This window comes from Gossypium hirsutum, chromosome D12, assembly GCF_007990345.1.
Source record: "Gossypium hirsutum isolate 1008001.06 chromosome D12, Gossypium_hirsutum_v2.1, whole genome shotgun sequence".
Classification (NCBI taxonomy): Eukaryota; Viridiplantae; Streptophyta; class Magnoliopsida; order Malvales; family Malvaceae; genus Gossypium; species Gossypium hirsutum.
In genome coordinates, this window is record NC_053448.1 from 8,513,370 (window position 1) to 8,524,958 (window position 11,589).

Sequence of the window (11,589 nt, forward strand, 5' to 3'; positions counted from 1 at the left end):
AATTATGGCATGTATAGAAGGCTTGGTTATTTTGTTATGTGTCTTAAATGATTTGGCCTAAAATGTTGGTCTATGCTATTTAATAATTTATTTTGTATAAAGTCATTGATGTTGGCTAATATTGATCAAGTTATATGTTCATGATGATGCATTTTGTGGATGTGCAAGCTTGCATGACTTGATCAAAAAGTTTAATAAAAAAACTAAAATATATATAAGTCTTAGTTTTGTACGATTGCATGTGTTTATGTTCTGATAATGCCTCGTACCCTGTTCTGGCGTCGAACACAGGTAATGAGTGTTACATGTATTGCTACCAGATGCATCTCGATCCTCTTAACGCCTAATTGCACAAACTAGTATTCAATTCCCACTTTGAGCCGAAGCTTGCAACTGACTAAGAGAATGTCGTGAACAATCCCTAACACGATGCTCAACAAATACACATTTAAAACATGTTCTTGTTTTCAGCTAACATTTGTCCGTACGACATCTATAACAAAAACACAAATCAGAACCTGATTTACATTCACATCTGCCTCAACCCACTAAGGCTTGTTTATTCTAGCTTGTTTCCTAGGCCGCAAATACAAATCAGTAGGACTAGAGCTTCTCTTATTCCGCACTTTATTCCTTTCCTTTTTCCTCGCTCTCTAAGCAATTACTCTATTTCATTTCCTTGATCACATTCAACTGAAGTCGCTGAGTCACTGGCTTTGACCCACAAATCCATATTGGACCCCACGGCCCTTTGCAGATCTCTAAGCATAACATGAACACAGCAACATCCCTAGCTTCTTAATTACCGCCCTTAGATTTGAGCGTCTTACCGGACTTGCTAATTTCCTGATTGGGCACGCTGCTCGGAGTAAAAGACTTAACGTGAGCCACTTAACTACACTCACCGCATCATCGCGTACTATATCTGCTTATACCGTGCGCATTCATAGTATTAATCTAAAATTCAGAAATCTAATGTTTAACTTAGGTTATTAAAAATCCTAAGTCTAAATTTTTGTTGAAGTTAACTCAATTTCTTTTCTAAAGCAGAAATTTATACTCTACAATTTCTAAAACTTAACAATTTACTAAACTACTACAGTAAATATATCTAAAGTAACTAAAGTAATGAGTTTCTTGCTTGGATTAACGTCGGAAACTGAAATTCACATCTAATAACCAAATATTAAAATCAGAATTCCAAATTAAAATGATGTTCGTAAAGGAAAATTTAGAACCCAAAAATTATAGTCGAAGTTTTGTAACCTCGCTCTGATACCACCAAATGTAACACCCCAAATTCGACCTAGATGTTATGGTTATATCTGGAGAAGCTACCATGATACTCTCCGAAAATCCAAAAATAATTAGGGCTTGTAGAAAAAACGTCAGATTTTAATAAAAACAATTCGGGTTTATTTTTAATGAAAATATCTTTCTTATTTAATTCGTAAATTCTATCAACTAAATATATATTTTCTATACATACTTATTTGTAGCGAAACTCTTAGTTAAATTCGGTTTAGAAAACATGAGTCGTGTTTTGAAAATCCAACATTTTTTTGATAGTGAAATTTAACTTTAAAATCGATAAACGCTTTAAAACAATATATAAAAATCCAAAACCAAACAATCCCAAAATGTTCAAAGCAGTCCAACAAAACCAAATCAGAATAAACCAGAATTTAAAATAGCATAATTAATAAAAATGTTTAATTGAGCTTCCATCACATCGGCCCGTCCTAAGTCTGGGGGTTACCTGAAAGTAAACAGACAGAGGTGGGCTTCTAGCTCACTTGTTTGTTTAATACGTTTCACGTGGTCTTCAGATTTAAGACCGGACGGCGTGGGAGAGCTCGAATTGGTTTTCTGGTTAAGTAAACAAATCAATTTATGATTAGTTTATTTATGATCTTTTGGTTTGTAAATTTGTTTTATGATTTCTATTAATTTTCGTTGGATTTTGGTATTTTAAATGTAAAACGAAAATAACGTAAGATTTATCAAATTCGAAATCAATTTTCAAAATTAAAATCGGTAAAAGGAAAAATCTGCTGTCACATGACTTGATGGCTTTACTGTGATGTAAAAGTATTCAAGTATAAGTTTTTCTAAAATATGTAAAAGTTTTGCCATATTTATATTTTCAAAACACGCACTGAAATCAAAAGTTTTCAAACGAGATTAGGTTCGGAGTTTTCTATAAAATAAATATGTTATGTGCGTAATTTCCAGAAATAATGTATAAGTGTTTTGCTTGTGTTAATATTTTTAGAACTTATGATTTCTAAAGCTGGGATTTGATCTTCTGGGATTTTAAACAAACTAATGTATTTTCTCCAGATTTGGTCGTAACGCCTAGGCCGGGTTTGGGGTGTTACATTTAGAGATATCAGAATAAACTGACTTTAAAATAGCATAATTAACAAAAATATTTAACCGAGCTCCCATCACACCAACCCGTCCTAAGTCTCGGGGTTACTTGAAAGTAAACAGTCAAAGGTGAGTTTTTGAGCTCAGTGTGTAAATTATAAAAACAGAAGCACATACTTATTTTCAGATATGCTTTCAGAAATCATTCAGATATATTTTATAACAAAGCAAAAACAGAATATATCACATATAGAATCACAATCCTACCCCCATTCGCTATACACCATTTTTGACCATCCCTACACACCATATAAGGTATTATATACCCATCTAACCCTACACACTGCTTAGTGACTGTGAGTCAATTTTCAAAACATTTGCAATTTAGTTGCCAGATTTTAAGGCGATAATTCGCTAGTAACAGAAATATATGTGTGGCTGAGCCACTAGATAAAATAAATAGATTAAGCTGCCCATACTTCCTCTGCAAACAAATATCCTACCCCAATGCACATGCATGAATAGCAGATATCGAAAATGTATATGACATACATACTTATTATAACAGATACAGAACATACTTAAAAGATAACATATTATACACAACTTATACAGATTATTCTTAATAGATAAAACTTATTAATCATGCGTACATAAATAGAATTTACCACTAACTGAACATTAGAACTCATGCTTTGAAGCCCAATTTATACCGTATGGACCTTACGGAGGGCTTACATTTGACTCGTACGACGAATACGATCCTAGGGAAAATTTTCAAAATTTGGGCCCACACGGCCTGACACATGGTCTCACACACGCCCATGTGGCCCACATAGCCCAATTGGCCCCAACTGTGTGGTGTTGACAATTTCAGATTTTGGCTTTCATAGTTTGTAGTTTTCTTGGGTTTTCGTTACACACCTGATCGAATCTTAATACGAAACCAACCACAAGACTTTCAGAACCTAAAAACGACAATTAAATTGTGAGAACCAACAATAAGACATCCAAAAACTAAGTATTAACTCATCTCAAACACCCACAACACCACCCAACCAACAAAATCAATCCCAAACAGTAAATCACTTGCTTACCCCTTGAAGAATAGCAGCCTTAACGACGCCTAAGTTGTTGGTGGTGGATTGAATGCTTCACAATTATTGCCTAACAACAACCCCACACAATTGAGTCAACAACCTGCGATTGCTAAAACCATAAGTTACTCAAATAACACTTATACCCAAAAATAATATTTAAAAGATATGAACGACTACACTTACCAAAAGAACAACAGAAGTTCGACAGTGTTGAAAGAAATAATACGATGAACAAATATTAGGATACCAAAATCGAAATAGCAGAATCTTTCCCACGCAATAAAGAGAAATAAAGAGATGAAAATGTAAAGAACCAAGAGGAAAAATGTAACACCCCTTACCCGTATCCAACACCGGAATAGGGTACGAGGCATTACCAAAACACATACACTTGTAAACGTATTTAACCGAGTTATAAAATTTCATCTAAATTAAAACTTTCAAAATAATTAACATGCTTCTATAACTTTTCACAATATATCCTCAAAATATTATAATCATAATAATTAGGGCTACGAGACCCGATACATACTCATGCAATTCAATGTTTCATTTCCATTTCATTCAATTCGCAACTTCTCATGCTCACAATTTAAATCAATTCACTAGCAATTTCCATTTAATTCACGTACAATTCAATGACATTAAGTTAAACACTAATACGTATTTACCATTTAACTCAACGTTTATCGATTATACCATTCAATAACACATTTATGAAATTCTCAATTTTGCAATGAAAATATCACTTTAGCTTAAATAACAACATCATCCTGGTATAAATACACTACCACTTATCTATTTACTTTAATTCATTTGGGCCCATTTGTCACTTACCATCCTTAATCAAATTAGGGAACGGTTACGGAAAATTGAGTACTTCACTTTGACTTTGCCATAGTATAACTATGGTCTTACGTATGATCACTTATCACTTGTCCCTGATCAGATAAGTGTAGCTAAGGCTACCACTTATCACTTTGTCACTTGATCAGATAAGTGTAGCTAAAGCTAACACTTATCACTTTGTCACTTGATCAGATAAGTGTAGCTAAAGCTACCACTTATCACTTTGTCTCTTGATCAGATACGTGTAGTACTTATCACTTTGTCACTTGATCAAATAAGTGTAGCACTTATCACTTTGTCACTTGATCAGATAAGTGTAACTAAAGCTACCACTTATCACTTTACCTCTTGATCAGAAGTACTCAAATCCGGCATTCCGCTTAATTTGATCATTTGTTCGATTTTCGCATTTTTATTTTACTCTCATTTCAACACTAAATACATTTCATTATACATTATATAATTCATGAAATTAACATTTAACCATTAAATTTCAGCCATATGAACTTACTATTTCATTATCTTTCCACACTTGTTTCTATGCACATCACACAAGATATAAGCATATCATTCAACCATAGTTGCAAGCTAGTGTATTTAAACATAACTCTTTTTGGAACTAACCACACGATAAACCATTTCAATGCATAACTTATAAATTTAATGTGGCATAATCTAGTCACTACTTGGCCAAAGCCTAAGCATATACACCAAATATGTTAGCCAAATACACATATAGCATAAGCATTATAAGCATGGATGAGCACAACATTTATTCATGTATCAGGCTTACCAACATGTGTTAATTCATAAACCATTCATGACATTATTTCATGCCAAATCATATACCGAATATACCATACACACATACTATGAAACTTTATTTTCACACATGAGCTTAAACCATGACCAATAATGCACAAATATAAGCATCATTTCTATTTCATCGTTTATCAATTATAATCAAGCATATGACCAATTATACACAAATCATTCAGATATTTCCCAATTTTCCTACTCATCCTCTCCATTCCACATCCTTAATGTGTATAACACACTTAAACAACATTAGCTATAATTTCACTATTCACTCACATGTATATTCAAAGCTATTTATCCGAGTCAGAGTCACTAAATTATTTTTATCCAGAGCTACAGAGCTCCAAATTAAGATCCGTTAATTTTTCTTGAAGCTAGACTCACATAACTTCTTACCATAAAATTTTCATAATTTTTGGTTCAGCCAAATAGTACATTTTATTCTTTAAAGTTTCCCCTATTTCGCTGTCTGATAGTTCCGACCACTCTTCACTAAAAATGAATTATTTAATTTTACAGAATTTGGATGATGTTTCTGTTTATTTTCTTTGAAAATACTCACTGAGGATTCTAAGCATATAAATTATAACTCATAATTATTTTTCTTAAATTTTTGATGATTTTCCAAAGTCAGAACAGGGGAACCCCAAATCATTCTTACACCGTTTCTTCTATGAGAAACTAGACTCAATAAGCTTTAATTTCATATTTTATTCACCCTCTAATTCAATTCCCACAATTTTTGGTGATTTTTCAAAGTTATACTACTGCTGCTGTCCAAAACTGCTTTAGTGCAAAATGTTGATTTCCATTTTGCCCCAAATTTTACAGTTTATACAATTCGGTCCTTTCTCAATTAACCCCTCAATTAATATAATTTTATCAATTAATACTTTACCTAGACATTATAAGTTGTTTCACAACTATTGAAATTCAGAATTTCACATATAACTCTATCTTCAAACTCTTTTACTATTAGGTCCCAAACATTCACTTTCTATTCAATTCTTTCAATAAAATCAGCATATGAACAATTTAAAGCTCTAATTCCATGCTAAATCATCATATACTTCCAGCACATATTCATAGCAACTTTCAACTTCTTTCATAGAATCAAAAACTAATGAATTCAACAAGTGGGCCTAGTTGTAAAAGTCACAAAAACACCAAAATTTCAAGAAATAATCAAGAATTGAACTTACCTGCAGTAAAAATAGGAAGAACCAGCTTAAGGAAACCCTTCTATGGTGTTTTTGCTGATGAGAATGCAGAAAAATAAAGAGAAATCTAGATAATTCCACTTTGGTCCTAACTTTATTAAGTAAATTTTGCAATATTCCAATTTTGCCTTTAATCCTCCTTACTTTGTTGCTGATTTCATGCCTTTGCCGTTCAGCCCAAATAGACATTGGGTCTATTTTCCTTTGAAGCCCTCTTCCTTTTATCATTTAAGCTATTTAATCATTTCTCATAATTTTGCATTTGTTACAATTTAGTCCTTTTTGTTCAATTAATTATCGGAACTTTAAAATTTCTTAACAAAACTTTAATAATAACTTTTTAACACTCCATAAATATTTATAAAGATATTTATGGCTTGATTTAAATTCTCTGAGGTCTCGATACCCTGTTTTTTTATTCTAATTATTTTAATATTTATTTCTAGTGCACTATTCACTATTTCAAAAATTTTCCTAACTTCACATTTAACTTATACTCACTAAATTAATAATATTTTCTACTCATTTGTCGAATTTGGTGATCTCAAATCACCGTTCCGGCACCTCTGAAAATTCAGGCAATTACATTTTTTTTCCTCGTTGGATTTGTCGTCCAAAAACCACTGTTCCATCTAGACAAAAAATCGGGCTGTTACAAAAAAAAAACAAAGGAAAAATAAAGAAGAAAGAAATAAAAGAAAACCCAAAAATCAAAAGAAGTTGGACGTGTACAGAGGGAAAAATATGAAATAAAAATGGGAATAATGGGGAGATTTTTTTGGGATTGAATTTTTTAAAGATAAAACAAAAAAATAAAAATCAATTTTATCCTCACACTAACTACCCAATAGATTAAAATTCTAAATCCACCCCAACTCCTTTTAAATATACTCAATCGCTCACACGAGGGTTTGAACATAATATACTAAAGGTATGTAGAAACTTAACCACTGATTTAAGAGGCTCGTTCTTGTTAAAATTTGTACAGGAATTAAACTTAAGTCAAAAGTTCATAGATAAGGGTTGAGTAAAAAATTAATCAAAATTACCCAAGAGTGAAACTTGAACCTAAGACTTCAAACACACAATCAAGGCCCTAAACCACTAAAACAAATCACTTAACTTATGACAAAGTTTAACAAATCAAATGTAAAAATTTTGGGGCATTACATCAATTTTCTAATCGATATCGATACCATCGAATAAGTATCGATACCTACGTGAACTTTTAGACATTTATGTTAAATGGGCTTTAAACATGCTTTTAACTTGTTTTAAAGTCAATTATTGTATGTTTAAACGAATTTTAACTTCATCTAGGGGAGATTAGACTTAAACCTCATATAGTTATTTGATTATGATGTTAATCACATGTTAGTGAGATATTTAGTGCTTTGTTGAGTGACGAGACAATGGTGTAGCGTATTGTTACTCGGGCTCGACGATCAGGCAAGGTATAGGGTGTTACATAATCTAACAAAAAAATTTCTCCAAATAAAGTTTATATGAGTTTTGTAATAAAAACTACAAACTATTTGCATTGTGAACCTAAATATTATAGAGTATATATTAGTTTTTCAAATGCAAAGTGTTTTCTTTCACCATATCATGGGGGGTACGATTTCATTTTAGAGAATGGAGTGTTAGAAAAATAAAAAATGAAGTTACTGAAATATAATAGCTTTGAGGTGTATAGAATACTTTCATTAAGTCTTTAAAATGCCCTCAACATTTTAAGCAGAACAATCTAAATGACTAATAGAAAAGTCCTTTATATAAGACCCAATAGGTGTATCTTTCCGTGATATACCCTTTCATAGGAATATATATTTTAATGAGATACCTTTTCATATGATTGTGTTATTTTACAAGACAACTTTACATAAAGGTATATCTTTATAATATAACAATACATGCAAGGGTTATGTCTTTACAACATAACTATTTGATCAATAATTATAAATTATTAAACTCTTTTACATAATAAAATATTATTACCTACCAACATTATAAACTACTAACAATCTCCCCTAAGTTTAAAATGTTGGTATCTTACTTTATAGTCTTCCATGCAAACATATATTATGCATACAAGATGTTATCTCTCGATTTGAACCATCAATTAGCATAAATATATCAGAGTTCTAATAAAGTTGTTAGTGTCTGAAGATTGGACCACAACTCTTGGTATTAGAAGTTGAAATGCACCATACATAATATTCATTTATATTTCTATCAGAGGTTGTTCACTTTTAGCACTAACATGGTCATGTGCTTATCTTGTTCATACTAATCATTTACAATAAAGACCTCACCTCTACTTGTGGAAACGACACTACTTTTTTTTTGTTTATATAGACAAAGTTCATTTAATGTCTCCAAACAATAAATAGTAACTCCATTAAGAGTATTCAAACTTATCCTCTATATGCAATGAACTACACTAGTTTCCATTAAACTTGTTTTTAGAATGAGTTTTACTAGTGCATCACAGACACATAACAATAACTTGTTTTTACCCATTGAACTTTAAAATTAGCGGTTACTAATTGAAAGTTGGGTTCCCATTATCGGTGTCTAATAATAGGGTGAAACTCTTTCTAATTGTATTATTACTAACAAAGAAAATTATTTTCTCACATTCGTTATCATAAATTAGAGATTAAATCTCTACTATATAATCAATTCATAAGCTAACATGTGCAAATGTCTATTTTACAATATTCTTTTTAGACATTGTTTCCTTTTTATAGGAAATAGTTAGCATCGGTTGTGACCTCGACTGATTCTCATTAATATGATTTCAACTATTCCATTTCCATAACTTTAATCCAACTTGAAGTTGGATAAATGATAAAAATAAGCCAATCACATTAATCCTTTAAGATTAAGGACAAATTCAATGGCTTATTCTTTAACAATATACCTAAACTTATTAGCTTGTATAATTTCACAATGAATTTATATCAAATCTTATTACACTATGGTGATATTCATTAATCCTTTAATATTAAAAACGGATTCAATGGTTTCGGTTAATTCAATTAATACTAGTTCGGTTCGGTTAACTGTTTGAACACCCCTAATCTTAATAAACTAAATTCTAATTAATTAAAATCACTTATAAAATTAATGGCCATTAAACCTTAAGATTAATTTATGGTGGGATCAAACGGTTCACAAGGTTGAAGACCGCTAATCCATCCTTTATGTGGATGTTTAGTTACTCAATTAGACTCTCTAATATTTCTTCAACTAAATTTTATAATTTAAAACACTTGCGATTTAATCATTGTACTATCTAATTAATGAATTAATCAGCTTATTCACTAACAAATTTTCATTTCTTAACCCCTATTTGACTCATAATTTTCCCAATTTAATTCCTAGGCAACCCATCTTATTAATTCCCGTTCGAGCTTGACTTTTCTAACATTGACAAAAATTTGGTGGTTACAAAAATGTATTTTTAAAAAGAAATTTAGGTGATGTTATGACATAATATTAAAGTGCCAAATCATCACAATCTAAGGGAATCCAAATTTAAAGACCAAATTAAGAAAAGTTGTCAAGTTCCAGGATTAATATAGAAAAAATTGTTCATAAACCAAAGTAAGAAAAAATGTCAAATTCAAAATCTAAATATTTCCTTATCCCTACAAAATTTAGGGTAAACTACACTATTAGTCACTAAACTATGGGTAAGTTTTCGTTTTGAATACTTAACTAAAAAAAGTTACAATTTGGTCATTGAATTATTCAAAAGTTTTTATTTAAGTCATCGGATTGTTAAACTCGACGTTATATGGCTCTCTTCGTTTGCATTTATTGCAACAATCGACAGCTTTTTTTTCTCTTCTCTTCTATAATTTAAATTTTTTTTCATGATACAACTTTGAACGTCATGAATTTGCGAACAAAATTCATACAACTTTTTTCTCTAATATTCGACATTGACCGTTAGATTGACTTGGATCTAAATTATATTTTTTTACTCGTCGATGGGTACTGATCCATCATATCAACGGTCAAATCATCGCTCGAAGCTCGTTTGCAGAATTTTTTTTATAAATTTAATAGCTTAGTTATTTAAATAATTTTTTAAATAGTTCTGTGACTTAAATGACTTTTGAAAATTCAATGATCAAATTGTAACTTTTTTTTAATTAAATGAACAAATGAAAACTTACCATAGTTTAGTAACTAATGATATAATTTACCCAAAAAATTAAGATGAAGATCAAAACAAATTAGTTCAAATCCTTAGTCAACGGGTAAACTTAAAAAATAGTCACTTTTGTTTGTCTCAGATTGCATTTTAGTCACTTATGTTTGAAATGCTATATTTTAGTCACTTACGTTATCATTTTGTTACAAAGTGGTTACTCTGTCGTTAAGCCTCATTACTTCCCTAGCGACAATCCTACATGGCAGTCCAAGTGGGTTTTAAATGCTAACTTGGATGTCCAACTGGGATGAGAATAGTTTTTTTAAACAAAATAGAAAATAAAACTAAAAGAAAAAAGAGACGAACATTTTTTTTCCAGTTTAAGGTGTAATTAATTTAACTCAGTTCAAGTTGGCATTTAAAACACATTTGGACTGCCACGTAGGATTTCCGTTAGGGAGATAACCATATTTAACGGCAAAGTGACCACTTCGTAACAAAACGATAACGTAAGTGACTAAAATGTAATATTTCAAACATAAGTAATTAAAATATAATTTAATATAAACAAAAGTGACTATTTTAATAATTTACCGTTAGTCAACTAAGCTACTGAATGATAAGAAAACCTTCCGTTACTAACAAATATTAAATATATTGATAAACTCAAAATTAAAAATTTAAGATTACATTATTAAAAGAAGTGAGAATCAGAAAAAATAATGGTAAAAAAATATAAAAGGATACATTGGTTTAGAAAAAAAACAGTTTCACCGATTTGAAATGTTAGTTATATTAAAGTCTAAACCATCCCTTTTATATTAAAAGAAGAGAATTCATTCCTTGAATTGAATAATTGAACGAGAGGGTGTTCTTCAGCAGTAAATTCTATCCATGGCTTTTTTAAGTCTTGGATGTTGACTCTCGTCAATCAACATTCAAAAATTTGAAGAAAATAATAATATTAATTAATACCACAATCCGTACTTGTGACAGCGATGGTGGCACATGCTCTGCTGTCATATCAGACGTGCAATGAACGTTCAGGATGTTTCCGTAC